This window comes from Haliotis rubra, unplaced genomic scaffold (assembly GCF_003918875.1).
Source record: "Haliotis rubra isolate DU_JTF1 unplaced genomic scaffold, ASM391887v1 Scf34, whole genome shotgun sequence".
Classification (NCBI taxonomy): domain Eukaryota; kingdom Metazoa; phylum Mollusca; class Gastropoda; order Lepetellida; family Haliotidae; genus Haliotis; species Haliotis rubra.
Window position 1 is genome coordinate 3251946 of NW_025767013.1, and position 16427 is coordinate 3268372.

At 43.4% G+C, this 16427-nt stretch overlaps 1 long non-coding RNA gene across 1 annotated transcript; it reads right to left on the reverse strand.

Moving 5' to 3' along the window:
- Nucleotides 1–186: 186 nt before the first annotated feature.
- On the reverse strand, nucleotides 187–16119 carry LOC124284606. The gene is made up of 3 exons (XR_006900593.1): nucleotides 16031–16119; nucleotides 12030–12034; nucleotides 187–196 (listed from the first exon to the last, which is right to left on the reverse strand). It is a non-coding gene; the product is annotated as an uncharacterized LOC124284606 (long non-coding RNA).
- Between the last annotated feature and the right edge of the window lie 308 nt (nucleotides 16120–16427).

The following is a 16427-nucleotide window of genomic DNA, read 5'->3' on the forward strand; positions in this document are numbered from 1 at the left end:
CTTTGTCAGAGTTAGGTCAACTTCAGGCCTCTCCAGTTACCAAGGAGGAGAAGAAAGAAGACGGGAAGGAGATATATTTTCCAGCTCAATGCCGGCAGCAGAAATGAATGGTTTAATTCTTAGAGAAGAGAGAAGGCTTTTTGTTGTATAAATCCTCATAAAGAGGATTGAAAACACAGTTAAATGCAGGATTGGACTCGTTAAAATAGAGTTTTGTTAGATACTGTAAAGATAATTTGATATGACGTTGGTTAAGGGATGGCTCATCAGCCTCAACATAGAGACTATCAATAGGAGAGGTTCTAAAAGACCCAAGACAAACTCTTAGGCCTTGGTGGTGGACAGAATCAAGCAGTTTTAGGTTGCTTTTGCAGGCTCCACCATATACGATGGGGCCATAATCAGGTTTCCAGCGGACCAATGATCGATATAGGTGGAGGAGGGTAGTTTGATCCCCTCCCCACTTTGAGTTGGAAACAACTTTCAACAAATCAAGGGCCTTCAGGCATTTAGCTTTAAGGGATTTAATATGCGGGAAAAAAGTTAAATGATAGCCGAAAATTAGACCGAAGAACTTGGCCTCCTTGACAACTTTGATTACAGTGCCATTTAAAGATAGTTCCGGGTCTTTATGCGGCTTATGTTTTCTACAGAAGTGTAGACAATTAGTTTTAGACTTAGAAAATTTAAAGCCGTTTTCAAGACACCATTTATTTATTTTATTTAAACACAACTGCAATTGTCGTTAAATAGTATGCATATTTTTACCACGACAAGAAATATTAAAATCATCCACAAAAAGTGATCCATCGATTGAATCGTTTAAAACCTTGGATAAACTGTTGATCTTGACACTAAATAAAGTGACAGACAAAATACTGCCTTGAGGGACACCCTGATCCTGATTGTAATGGTCAGACAGGGTTGAACCCACTCGGACTTGAAATTGCCTGTCTTTTAAAAACTGTGATATAAAAAGAGGCAAACGGACTCTCAAACCAAAATCATGTAAATCCTTCAAAATGGCATGCTTCCAGGTAGCATCATAAGCTTTCTCAAGATCAAAGAAAATTGATACAGCATGTTGTTTAGTTACTATAGCATTCTTAACAAAGGATTCTAAGCGTACCAAATGATCAATGGTACTACGATTTTTTCTGAAACCACATTGAATATTTGTTATAAGGTTATTGGTTTCAAGATACCAAGTTAAACTATTTTTTACCATTCGTTCCATGGTTTTACAGACACAACTCGTTAAAGAGATTGGTCTATAATTAGACGGATCAGTATGATCCCGGCCAGGTTTTGGTATTGGAATTACTATGGCATTACGCCACGAAGTAGGAAAATTTCCAGACGTCCATATTTGGTCAAATATATCTAAAAGTGTGACCAGACATGGTTCAGGCAAGTGTTTCAGTGTCTGATAATGGATATTGTCATCACCCGCTGCTGTGTCATGAGCTTGCTCAAGAGCTGTATATAACTCATGCAATGAAAACACTTCATTGTAGTCTTCACCGTTATTGGAATCAAAATTAAGTTTGTCTTTTCCTGTTGTTTCTGATATTTCTGAAATTCAGGGACATAACTTGCCAATGAAGAATTTTTGGCAAGAGTTTCGCCAAGTTTATTTGCAATGTTACATATGTCAGTTATTAAGTTGTCACCATCTTTAAGATGGTGAACAGCAGATTTTGAACCTTTACCTTTTATTCTCTGAACCATGTTCCACACCTTAGTCATGGGTGTGCGCTAATTAATTTTGGAGACATAGTTTATCCAAGATTGGCGCTTGTTTTGTTTATATGCCCGGCGTGCCTTTCAAATTCAAATTATGAGCTGTAGGATGTCAGCGAAAATATTTTTCTGCCTTCTTCCTACATTTCCTGGCTTGTTTGCATTCAATGTTAAACCATGGTTTACGAATATGAGGACTTGTAGAGGACTTAGGAATTGTTTGTTCAGCAATTTCATTCAGCTGAGTGGAGAACAAATGTATGGGATCTGATACGTTTTTAAAATTGTCCGGTGTTAATTTTTCGCCACACACTGTTTCAAACAAGGCCCAGTTGGCCTTCGGAAAATTCCAACGTGATAAAGGTGGATCATCACCCGGTATGATAGCTTTTAGGACAGTAGGGAAGTGATCACTTCCACAAGGGTCATCATGAACAGACCATTCAAATTCGTTGTAAACATTCGAATCTACAAGAGACAGATCAGGGGAAGAATAGGTTCCTGTAGCAGGGTGTATATGTGTATATAGGTGCTTGATTCATCATTAAACACACATTATACATTATCAGAAATAAAATCCTCAATGACCTTGCCTTTATTGCTTGTACTTGTACTTCCCCATAGAAGGTTGTGCCCGTTCAAATCGCCCATGATAATGCAGGGCTTAGGTAGCTGATCATACAGAATCTGAAGATCAGATTGCAGAAGAGCAGATGACGGTGGAATGTACAAAGAACACAAAGTAAAAGTAATGTGCAAAGTAAGCCGAATAGCAATGGCTTGAAGATTTGTATTTAGATGAACACCACTATGGATGATATTCTGTCTTACTAATGTAGTGGATCCTCCAGTCGCTTTATCCCCTGGAGGAGAAAATGAATGATGACATTTGTACTGCCTTAAATCAAATGTGTCAGTGTGTTTAAGGTAGGTCTCTTGGAGACAGAGTGCCAACGGTTTAAAATCCTGAACCAAAAATTATTTCTAAGTCCTCTACAATTCCACTGTATTATATTTAGCGAATGATTCATGACTTGGGAGCACTTATTGGCGACCTACCACGCCCCGACTTTGTAGGCGATAATCTCCCCGTCCGATGATGGATGTGTTCAGATACATCCATATCTTCGAGGGATCTAAACTTGTTATAAAGCTGGATCTCATCTTTGGAACCCTTAGCAAGTCTATCACTTGATTGATTCTGTTTAACTTTTGATTTCTTTTTACAGTTTGTTTAACTGGAGTTTCATCTACAGTTTTGGAGGAACGGGAACCTGTTTTATGTTTCACTGTTAGTTTTCCTGTTATCTGATTGTATCTGTGAAGAAGGCACGGATCGAGATTGAGATGACATCAGTGAAGCTGGTAACAAGTCAGTCTGTGTAGCAAATTCTCCTCGATGTGCAAGGTCTTCTTTCGGGACAAGTTCCGGAGAGGTTGATTTTGTCCATGTTAAGTCCGTCTGACATTCAACTGAGGCTGCAGTCAGAGATGTTCTTTAGGTAACTGAAGCATAAGACTCACTTGATTGAAGGATGGTACGAGTTTCTTCGCATCAGCATAGATAATGTTTTGAGTATGCTTTAATTTACTTACCTCCATTTCCCTCTTCCATACTGGGCAATCTTTTGATGATGACGAATGCTTGCCAGAACAGTTGACACATTTTTTATAGTTGCTTTCACAGTCTTCTGTCACGAGTGATTGCTCTCCACAATGAGCGCAAGTTATAGGATTTAAGCAAGAATTGATTCCGTGACCAAATTTTTGACATTTAAAGCACCTCAACGGATTTGGGATGTACAGTTCAACTTGCAGTTCAACCGGGCCCATTCAACCACCGGTCTAGGTGAACTAAAGGGCGAAGTGGTGTGTTGGGCAAAGGAACGCTGTTCCTGGAACGAATGCCCTCAACCACCACACTCCCGTCATGTCAGTGTGATAGAGTTATATGACAAAGTGATATCGTGTGAGTGTGAAAGAGCAATATGACAAAGTTATATCGTTTGAGTGTGATATAGCAATATGACAAAGTGATATCGTGTGAGTGTGATAATGTACTATGAAAAAATGAGGGCATGTGAATGTGCTAGGGCAATATGACAAAGTGATATCGCGTGAATGGATAGAGCAATATGACAAAGTGATATCGTTTGAGTGAGATAGAGCAAAAGACAAAGTGATATCATGTGAGTGTGATGGGGCAATATGACAAAGTGATACCGTGTGAGTGTGATAGTGCAATGTGACAAAGTGATGTCATGTGAGTGTGATACAGCAATGTGACAAAGTGATATCGTGAGTGTGATAGGGCAAAATAACAATGAGATATCGTGAGTGTGATAGAGCAATGTGACAAAGTGATGTTATGTGAGTGTGATAGAACAATATGAAAAAGTGATGTCATGTGAGTGTGATAGAACAATATGAAAAAGTGATATCGTGAGAGTGTGATAGGGCAATATGACAAAGTGATATCGTGAGAGTGTGATAGTGCAATGTGACAAAGTGATGTCATGTGAGTGTGATACAGCAATGTGACAAAGTGATATCGTGAGTGTGATAGGGCAAAATAACAATGAGATATCGTGAGTGTGATAGAGCAATGTGACAAAGTGATGTGATGTGAGTGTGATAGAACAATATGAAAAAGTGATGTTGTGTGAGTGTGATAGAACAATATGAAAATGTGATGTTATGTGAGTGTGATAGAACAATATGAAAAAGTGATATCGTGAGAGGGTGATAGGGCAATATGAAAAAGTGATATCGAGAGTGTGTTTGGGCAGTATGACAAAGTGATATCATTTGTGTTTGGGCAATATGATAAAATAATATCGTGTAAGTGTAATAGGAAAATATGATAAAATGATATCACGAGAGTTTGATAGCGCAATATGTTAAAATGATATCGTGAGTGTGATAGGGCAAAATAGCAATGAGATATCGTGAGTGTGATAAAGCAATGTGACAAAGTGATGTGATGTGAGTGTGATAGAACAATATGAAAAAGTGATGTCGTGTGAGTGTGATAGAACAATATGAAAAAGTGATGTTATGTGAGTGTGATAGAACAATATGAAAAAGTGATATCGTGAGAGGGTGATAGGGCAATATGAAAAAGTGATATCGAGAGTGTGTTTGGGCAGTATGACAAAGTGATATCATTTGTGTTTGGGCAATATGATAAAATAATATCGTGTAAGTGTGATAGGACAATATGATAAAATGATATCACGAGAGTTTGATAGCGCAATATGTTAAAATGATATCGCGAAAATGTGATAGGGCAATATGATAAAATGATATCTTGAGAGCACGATAGCGCAATATGACAAAATGAGATCGCGAGAGTGAGATAGGCCTGTTACAACATTGATGGAGACACACAGAAACCCTGTACAACACAGAGGAGACCAACACACAGAAACCCTGTACAACACAGAGGAGACCAACACACAGAAACCCTGTACAACACAGAGGAGACCAACACAGTGAAACCCGGTACAACACAGAGGAGACCAACACACAGAAACCCTGTACAACACAGAGGACACCAACACACAGAAACCCGATACAACACAGAGGAGACCAACACACAGAAACCCTGTACAACACAGAGGAGACCAACACACAGAAACCCTGTACAACACAGAGGAGACCAACACACAGAAACCCTGTACAACACGGAGGAGACCAACACACAGAAACCCGGTACAACACAGAGGAGACCAACACACAGAAACCCTGTACAACACAGAGGAGACCAACACACAGAAACCCTGTACAACACAGAGGAGACCAACACACAGAAACCCTGTACAACACAGAGGAGACCAACACACAGAAACCCTGTACAACACAGAGGAGACCAAACAGAAACCCAGAAACCCTGTACAGAAACCCACAGAGGAGACCAACACACAGAAACCCTGTACAACACAGAGGAGACCAACACAGAGGAGACCAACACACAGAGACGGTACAACACAGAGGAGACCAACACACAGAAACCCTGTACAACACAGAGGAGACCAACACACAGAAACCCTGTACAACACAGAGGAGACCAACACACAGAAACCCTGTACAACACAGAGGAGACCAACACACAGAAACCCTGTACAACACAGAGGAGACCAACACACAGAAACCCTGTACAACACAGAGGACACCAACACACAGAAACCCTGGACAACACAGAGGAGACCAACACACAGAAACCCTGTACAACACAGAGGAGACCAACACACAGAAACCCGATACCACACGTAAGAAGACCAACACACAGAAACCCGATACAACAAAGAGGAGAAAAACACACAGAAACCCGATATTGTACAGAGTAGGAGACACTAAATCCCAATACAATAAGGCGGAAAGATTATACGCAAACAAAACAGCGGAGATAAACACTCTAAACCTTAAGTACCGAGGGAAACAGACCGAAACCCAATTCAATACATCCTTAGATATGCACACTTAACCTCTTATAAGCCATTGAAAGACTTTATGACAAGTCCCTGAGACAAGTTCATGGTGACCTTACAATGTATTTGCATCTTGTTTTGCCTGCCCTTCAAATGACACGGCGGGGACGGCGGGGTAGCCAGTGGTTAAAGCGTCCGTTCGTCACAATTAGACTAAGGCTTAGTCTCTGAATATATATAATTTTGTTAGTAACAAACAAGCCCATTTATATTGAAAAGGAGCCCTAGGGAGACCAGAGAGAACCTGAGGAAATCTAGACTTGCTTTATTTAGGGCTTTAGCAGCGCAGAGAGGGCTTGGCAGTAGGGAAATTAATGTGGTTCAGGGACTGTGAGACAGACTAGGGTACAATGTGTGGAGCCCATTTTTTGTGTCCTCCGCCGTGATATTGCTGGAATATTGTTAAAAGCGGCGTAAAACTAAAACTCACTCACTCGTAGTGACCGATATATTACATTGGATTCAATATAAACGAGCACTCAGCTTCCAGTGGGCGATGTTTTCCAATTTTTATGTTGGGTTTGTTTGCTAGAATTGAACGTACACCAAACCTGTCGGGAATCATCGAAGCTTGCATTCAATGTCACGACTGAACATTACTTCTTGTAAACAGGATATAGTTACTCGTGTGCTCCACACTAAACACCGAACGGTTATTCTTTGAAGAAGAGTAAGTACAGCAGTCTCACAGCCCCTGAACCACATTATTTTCCCTACAGCCTAGCTCTCCCTGCAATGGCAAAGACCAAAATGAAACAAGTCAAGATTTCTCTGGGACTCCTTTTCAATTTATTTGTTACAATCAAAATTATATATATTCATATAGCGTTATGCCGCCTTGACATTTGTACAAAGTTTGCCTCTGCACTGCACTGTTTGCACACTGTTTATGCATAAGTTACGCACTTGGTACGCAATGCGTGACCGAAAATGGTGCCCATTGTCACGCACTCGCACTCTATCGCTCGACGTAATTGTTGGCGCATTGTTTACGTCTAGTGTACGGCATGGTACGCACGACGCGCATTGTTTACGTCTAGTGTACGGCATGGTTCGCACGACGCGCATTGTTTACGTCTTGTGCACGGCATGGTATGCACGACGCGCATAGTTTCAGCATGGGCATGCATTGCCATAACCACTTCGCGCATTCGTGAAGCAGTCGTGGTATTATTTGGTCCCTCTTGACGCCACGCTATATAAATAGCAAGCATCACCACTCGACATGCTGTGGACCTACAAGATGTTGAACACTAGAGAACAATCTCTTATCGCAGAAAAGAAAATACGTCTATATCTCGCAGGTGCAGCACTATTATTTCTTAGTCCAGGAGAAAATACAGCAAGAACAGGCCAAAGAAGAAGGCATAACCCCAACTAGAAAAACTGAAAGCAAGGACAGTGTGGGTGAGGGAATGGTTGACTAGAAGACATCACTTCAGACATTATGATCAGTTATTGACAGAACTCCACAAGAAGGATCCAAGAGGCTATGCATATTACCTGAGAAGTTAACCCCTCGTCTTGAGAAGAAGACCACGTTCATGAGAAAACCGCTGGAGATGGAACTGAAGTTGGCAAACACTCTTTGCGTCTAAGCCACAGGTAATTCCTATGCAAGTCTACAGTACAGCTTCAGAGTTGAAGTTAGTACAATCTGCAAGTTCTTGCCAGAGGTTTGCAAAGCCACCATTGAGGTCTACAAGGACGAAGTACTCAGGTGACCCAAGACTGACGGAGTGGAAGGAGGTTGCTGAAGGTTTTAGTTCCAAATATAACTACCACAACTGTCTGGGGGCTGTGGTCGGCGCTATGAAGACGCCACCCGAAGCTGGATCACTCTACTACAATTATAAGGGCTTCAGCACCACTATACTTGAAACTTGTAGTAGCTTCAACTCTGAAGCTGTACTGTAGACCTGCATAGGAATTACCAGTGGCTAGGAAGTGAAGAGTGGTTGCAAGCTTGAATCTCAGCGGTTCTCTCATGAATGTGGTCTTCGTCTCAAGATGAAGAGTTAACTTCTCCACCATGTCCTGGAACAAGTCGGGGAATACTCTCAGGTAGTTTCTGTAGCCTCTTGGATCTTCCTTGTGGAGTTCTGTCAACAACTGATCATTATGTCCGAAGGGATGTCAACCATTCCCTCACCCACACTGCCATTGCTTTCCCTTTGGGGTTACGTCTTCTTCTGCTCTTTCTGCATTTGCTGGTCTTCAAGAAGTAATGGTGCTGCACCTGCGAGATATAGACAACTTTTCTTTTCTGCAATAAGAGCTTATTCTCTGGTGTTCAACATCTGTAGGTCCACAGCAATGCATGAAGCTGGGGGTGATGCCAGCTATTTATATAGCGTGGCGTCAAGCGGGACAAAGCGGGACCAAATAATACCACGACTGCTTCTCGCATGCACGAAGTGGTTATGGCAATGCATGCCCATGCTGGAACTATGCGCGTCGTGCATACCATGCCGTACACTAGACGTAAACAATGCACCAACAATACTTGACCTAGTCGTAAAAAAGTCGTGCAATAGCGTGTCAATGCGTGACAATGCGCACCATTTTCGGTCACGCATTGCGTGCCAAGTGCGTAAGTTATACGTAAACAGGACGCGAACAGTGCGTAAACTAGGTTTTACGCTTTCATGCGTACCTTCTAAATTACACGCATTGCAACGACGAATTGCGCGGCACCGCGGGGATAAAATTCGTGCAAGTGTCAGGGTGGCTTAAATCTGATCCTCTTTTTCTGCTGTGGGGCCCTCCTTGAGGTGCAGAAACATCAGCACTTGAGGAGGGGGGGGGGGGCATTTCTCTCTCGTGACAAGTCGTGACAATACACAAGCCCCGCCCGCCAACTTCACGACAAGTTAGAGGCGTGAACGTTGCGCACTCTATCGCGACCATGTCGCAAACAGTTAGTGATCAAATCGGACCAAAGCGTGACAGGGCCGGAAATTGACATGCTTCGATATGTTTGCGAATAGGTTGCGCAATGTTAACGACTAGATCACACAAGTGGCAGGGAGATAATGCGTACCAGAACTTTTAAACTTTTCCTCCACACAGTTAATGCACACTTCACAACAGTTTACAGCGAATTTACTCATTGACACGGAAAATTGCGTACCAGTGCGGGAACAAAATTCGTGCAAGTGTCATGGTGGCTTTAGTCTCGAGGGGCATATGTGGCTATATGTGCCCCCCGCATTGTTGTATACCACGAACCACGACCCACAGGTGTCAGGTGACACTCACGCGCAAGTTGTAGCATTGTGGTGAGGGGTGTACTCGGTTGTATGCGTCCCGAGTTAGATTTATCCACCGTACCGAAGACGAAGTGGATAACACCTAACGAGGGACGCATAAACCCCCGTATACCCCAAATCATAATGCTACAACGAATTTATCTTACCGAATGTTTAAATATCTCATTATGTAGATATAACATTAAAACAAACTGAAATTCAATCATACATTTTACTGAAATGGTACTGACTAGTTGATCGGAACCACTGGTTCACGGTTCACTGACTGCCCCGGAGTCATGCTTTTTCCAAGGGGCGGGGTAGAAATGATGTAGTTTTCAAGGCTACATGAACCTGATAAAGTTCTGGACATTCCAGCACGAGGGCAAAACAACAGTATGTCAGTATGAATGAAGGCTTTGTTGAGTTGCCCTGAAGTTGACCTTTGTGAAGCGACCCGGCAAATCGATATTGAATAACATTTCAAACCTGTGAGCAAATTATAAATGTACTGGGTCAATAGTTCAAATTTTCAGAGATTTTTAACTATTATTATTAATCACGTGCCTTTGACTAGAAGTGGGATAATGCCTTTAAAACCTACAGTTTATGGAATTTCAAGAAGCCTTCTGGGCTGATGATAGTAATTAGCATTTGAAACCTGTGAGCAAAATATGAATGTACTGGGTCAATAATTCTTATTTTTAGAGACTTTTAACTGTTATCATGAATGACATGCTCTTGGCCCGAAGTAGGATAAAGCCTTTAAAACTTACAGTTTATTGAATTTCAAGATTTCCTCTGAGCTTATAGTGGTAAATAACAATTCCAACTTGTCAGCAAATTCTGAATGAAATAATAGTATAGCATTAATAATGAAATAGTAATAATGATACTCACATGTCCTTAAACAAGAGTGGGAATATGCCTTAAAAATCTACAGTTGGATGTATTGTATGAGATTGTTAGTACACTATTAATGTATTAGTGATTTGCATGAAGTAACCTTTAGTATTTTGAGGGAAACAGTGATTGTGCAATGTGTGATTTGTGTCTAAACTGTGTGCTGTCCGTGATGCCCGTGAAGGGTGATAGTTATTTGACTCAAGCTGAATGGGTGTGAGTGTGTAAACTGTTAGGTTCATGTTATATCTATCTGGTAAAGTTATTATGGGGTTCTTATTCCATGTGGTGACAATATCTGCTTGAGTAAAGTTGACTAAATAATTACAGTTATAAAATCCAAAGATTCCTCTTGGCTGTTGATAGTATTTCGTCATATGTGAAACTTGTGAAACTTGCAGAGTCTACATGCAACAGGTCAATATTGCCAATGTTTAGAGGTTTGTCAATGTACACAATAATGATGAAAGCTATAAATGATCATTACTGGCAAATCTTATATGATAGTAGCAGTAATATTAACACAACATTATTTGGAGGCTAAACATTTTATAAAAAAGGAAGCCACTTACTGCTTAAGGGGCCATGTGAACTTTTGGGGATGAGAACTTTAACTGGACCTTTCACTCAGCATTATCAGCACAGTATTATGTGTGATGGTGTGTTACTGAATACACCCTACCATTATAAATAATAGATCATCACTCTTTTTACAGTGTCATGAATGTGTACATGAATCTGTATATTTTTTTAGTATTTCAGAAGAAATATTCTCTGAAACGTATGACCAAGCAACATACAAATCTCTTATAAACTCTCACAAATAGCATAACACAAATAACTTATAAGTTTTAAATCCCCAAAACTAACTTGAATTGTGATAATTACATACCCATCAAGAATGGATGTAACATCATTAAAAAATTAATTATGGCATAATTTAATTTTCTTTTTTCCCCGTTCTTACTTTAAAAGAAACTGTTTACTGTATTATTACATAAAACACTGTGCAAAAATGGCCATGCTTGCCCATATTTAGATACAACTTACTATATTTTTACACATATTAGCATAATTATTAAACTATAAAATCAAAATCCAATACCATTCACATCATATATTTTCTGGTTCTATTTGTGGGCATACATATAATTAGCTACATTTTAAAATATCATTAGATATTGCAAGAAAGTCATATTTCAGTTTCACTTTCCTACATTTTTGCGCTGCTATATTTAGCTATTATGGCGGACATCGACTATTTGCAATCAGTAGTTAAAATAAAGGACACGAGTTGTGCAGCTGATTTTGCTCTTAATAATTGTTTCTCGATTAAATACATAGTTGAAAGAAACATGTATAATTCTTCATGTTAGTTATTCCAGTTCTGGTCGTATCCCAGGTCCCACAGTCCCTGAACCACATTATTTTCCCTACTGCCAAGCCCTCTCTGCAGTGCTAAAGCCCTAAATAAAGCAAGTCTAGATTTCCCCAGGTTCAGGGTCTGTTAACATCTACAAGAAAACTAACTCACTTTGGGGGTCGAGTTACAATGTAAACATATCTAACTGCCATGGCTGGCCGGACCAACATCCTCACCAGTGGTATGGAATCTGGCCTCACATTTTCAGGCCTTGTGTACAGTTTCTGGTCGTGAAGAGACAAATCAAGCAAAATGTTGGGGAAAGGTTCCTCCTGGATGTTATGTTGTAAACAGTTTTTATTACAATACTTACTCCTAATATCATGAGTTCTTTTCAATTTGCCCATACTAGCCAAACTTACAATATACACGAAATTTGTTACCCCGAAACCGGGAAACAAACGTAAAGATTTTCCCGACCATATGGTTCTAGCGCTACGCTGAGCTGCGCTCGGGGCAACACACCACTCGTCAGTGGCGGGTGACGTCACGCCCGGGACCTCCGGATTCGTCCCCGACCTACCTGTGTCTGACATCACCCTTGGGGTTGAGGTCGGCCCGAGTTCCCAGGTGCCGGCTTCGTCAGACCCCCTGGGTCTGGAGTCGACAGCCCAGATAGTTCCCGAACGTCCCTACGGGACCGACGGAATTGGGGTCGGTTTATCCCAACGGGACACCGAGCCTTCAGCCTCGTGGGCCGACCTGGCTACGGGTCAGGTCCTGGCCGGCCTTGCGGTGGGTGCCGGCCAGGGTTTGGCTGTCCCGGGTCCCGGCCAGGACACTCCTGCTCCCGTAGAGATGTGGCAGGCCATCCAGAGACAAAGTTTGCTTCTGGAGCAGGTTCTGTCTTCTCAAGGGGGACAGCAGAATGTGCCTAGTGGGGTAGCGACCACTGGAAGCTGCCCCCAGGCCCTTTCAGCTCCAAGGGACCCACCCCCCACCTTTGCTCGGGTTGTTAGGCGAGACACGGGTGCGACGACCGTGCAGGCCCCGACAGTCCCGCTAGGTTTGTCCCAAGGGGACGGGCAGCGTCCCATGGACGTCGACTCAGACCCCTTATGACTCCTCGTCCGTGGACTCGAGCATCCTGTACGAGAAGTCTCACCCTTGGGTCGGACCCTCCTGTACCGTCCAGGGCACTCGGGAAGGACCCACTGGGCCTAACCTGACTGTCCCTAGGGGTCCATCCACCCCCTCGGAGGTGGGGGAGGGAAGAGCGGTGGGGGATTATTCCTTCACCAAATCCATCCTCTCCCTGAAGGATTTCCTCCGGTCAGTGCGACTGGACGGCAAATCCTTCGGGAACTTGGACCCCCCACGGCAGGAGGCCACGCCTTTCCTGACTCCCGCTCAGGTGAGTAGGGGCATGTGTGCGCCTACGTCCTACCTCTCCTTACCCTTCTCTAGGGACTTGGATGAGGTATGGACGGAGCTGAATGACCCGATCCGAGGATCGGGAAATACAGACCTGCCAGAGGACGGTAGATCCATGAAGACAGGTAAAGTGCCCACCCGTAAATCCCCTCGTATTTACTGTCCGGGCACATACTCTTGCTTTGCGCCTGACGGGTCAGAGCCGTTCTCCCTGGCAGCTCCCCCTGTGCCCCCTGAGTTCCTCTCACGTTTTCCCGTGGCGAACCCAGCAAAATTGCTGATAGTTTCGGAAACCCTGAGGAGCTGGGAGGAGATGTGCCCCACTCTTTTGGGGTGATTTCACATCTCTTCTGGCTTCTCGGTGGGACCTTCCTGGCCCTGTCTAAGGACTCGGGGGGCGGACACACCTCCCTTGCAAGCGTGGATGACATCGGCTCTGACTGCGTTGTCACATCTGTCACGCTTGCAAGGGCGCCTCATGACAGGTCTCCTGCTAACGAGGCGAGACGTGTCCTTGGCTGCTTGCTCTTACGACGAGCAGACAAGGGCGCAGTTTAGGTGTACCCCCATTGAGAGTCGGCAACTCTTCGGCGTGGGTCTCCCTGACCGAATGCAGGAGCTGGCGGACAGGCGGAAGGACGACACGCTGTACACCCGTCAGCCTCCGTCTCTTTCCGTGGGGAAGTTAACTGTGCCTCCTCCCCAATCTGCCACATCCTCCGGTCCGACTGGTTCCAAACGACACCGACCGAATCGGAAAAGGGGGATGAAGCAGTCCTCCAACAGAGCCACCCAAGGGAGGCGAGTCAGGTTCGGCGGAACTGAGGGTCTGGGGCCGGCAGGGAAGGCCACAGGTTGTTCCTGACTCCTTCTCCCAAAGAGGCAGGTCGTCGGAGCTCCACAGGGAGCCTCCAATTCCGGTGTCCACTCGGGACCCGGTACCCAGTCAGGCCTCCGTATCAGGGGCAGAATTCCCTATAGCTGGCAGGTTGTCACACTTCCTACCAGCATGGGAAGAGGAGACGCTCGACCCTTGGGTACATTCCGTACTAAGGGTCGGATACTGCATTCAGTTTCACGGCGTACCGTACCCGCCGCTAACATGCCACCCTCCTCTGTCTGTGGAGTGAGTATGATTGCCGATGGTTTGGAGAAAGTGCCTGCTTACTGTCGAGGAAATGATTTGTAGATATTGCAATACGTTTTTTAGACCCGTAATTCGTTTAATAATTCCAGCCACGTTGACAGCACCTATGCTGCCGATCGAATCTAGCCCTACATAGGTGCTGTCAACGTGGCTGGAATTATTAAACGAATTTAAAAGGTGAGTTTTCGCTGTCTTGGGTGATCCATGATTTTGGCTTGGAATTGCGGAGGTAGCTGTTTTCGGTGAGTCGTGGCGTATAACTTTTGAAATAATGATCCGATTGTGACCATTTATAGCTCATTTTGTAGGGAAACCATCTCGCTTTTGCTCCATAGGCCTCGACGGGGCCTTAAAAGTAGTTTACGTGGTGAAATCTTTGATTGAGGAGGGGGGTGGTTCCGTCGTTACATCCCTTTCCTTTTATATAGTACTAGAGTAGGGTCTATATACCTATATGTCTTTCTAACGCTGTTTCTAAGCGTGACACGCCCTTGTGTTCGAGCCAATGGAGACGGCAGAGTTACGGCTTGTTTCTTACAAAACAGCCTTCCTCACGGCTTTGGCTACAGCGTGTCGCCTAATTGAGTTACACGCTGTTGATTTCCAAAGATTACGTTGGCAGGATGACTTAGTAAGCTTACAAACTCTTCCAGAGTTCAGGGCTAAGACTCAGAAACCACATGAGTGTTTAGCTCCGATTACAATCCCTTCTCTCTCCAATACCTTGCAGAAAGAGGATTCGAATCGCTTACTTTGTCCTGTACGCGCCCTTAAGTGGTATTCCACAGGGTTAAACCCCTACGGACTACACAGAGAAGGTTGTTTATTTCCTTCACAACGGAAGGTAGAGAAATTGCGGCAGCCTCCTTCTCTAAGTGGATTACGAGCACTGTCAGGGTAGCCTATGATCAGGCAGGTAAATCCGACCAGCTGACCTCTAGTACAGTCCGTTTGAGTCAGAAATGGCATAAAATGGTTTGCTCCTTTCGGCTTCAGCACGGAAAAAATCGTACGCTTTATACATCAACTGTTTCACGTCATCATTCAACTTCATTTTTCATCAGGCATGTGTATCCCGTGCACGACGAGATAGTGGCTGTTCCGTTTCTGCGGTTTCACCCCGCCGCGACAGATAACAACTTTTGCTTTTTTAATGATGATAGTTTCTTAAACAACTTTTTTGGTGGAGTCCGGAAAATGTTCAAATATAAGAAAGCTGTTGGGTATTAGTAAATGATAAACATGTGTACTATTTATATTTATGTGGCAATTTTGTACAATGATAAAATTTGCAATTCATCGGTCCGTTTCTGACTCAAATAGACTGTATTGTGAAATCACACTAATTAAGGGCTATCTCGGCCTCACTAGCATTCGCCACCTCAGTCTCTTTAGATGCTATTATGAGGGCGGCTTACTGGAGACAACCTTCCACTTTTGCGAGATTTTATATCAGAAACGTTGCTACACAGCGAAACGGGTGTACACGTCTTCCCCTCGCAGCAGCACAGAATCTATCGCTCTGTTCATGACGATGTCGATATTTCTGTGAGTTTGGAATATTTGTCCTCCCGCAATAGTGAGTATATTGCGCTGTAGTTGCAGAGTTAGTGTGTTTATAGTAATGTTATATGGGCTGCTGTTATGGGTACCAATAACATTGTGCTCCTTAGTGCTATAAATGTCATTTTCCCTTAACGGGGATTGGAGAAGAAAACTTCTGTATACCCTTCACGGGGTGGAAGTCATGGTAACGGCCAGACCGACCATCTTGAAGATTTACAAGCCAAAGGTGAGTAAATTTTCTTTCTCTATTTATTGTGCACTGAAGTTCCCTATGTTCTGGGGGAGGCAACTCCTACCAGGTCGGGGCTGACCACTGCAGGGATTTTCCTTCGCTTTACAATACCTCTCCTTTATCGGCGACTTGTCAGGACGAGGCTCGGTTCCCGCCGTCCGCTATGACAAAGTCTCATGATATTAGGAGTAAGTATTGTAATAAAAAGGGTGGATTCCATAGTAATTCCTGTTTTTATGAAATACTTACGAGTAATATCATAATTCCCACCCTCCTTCCCCACATTGGGAAACTTATT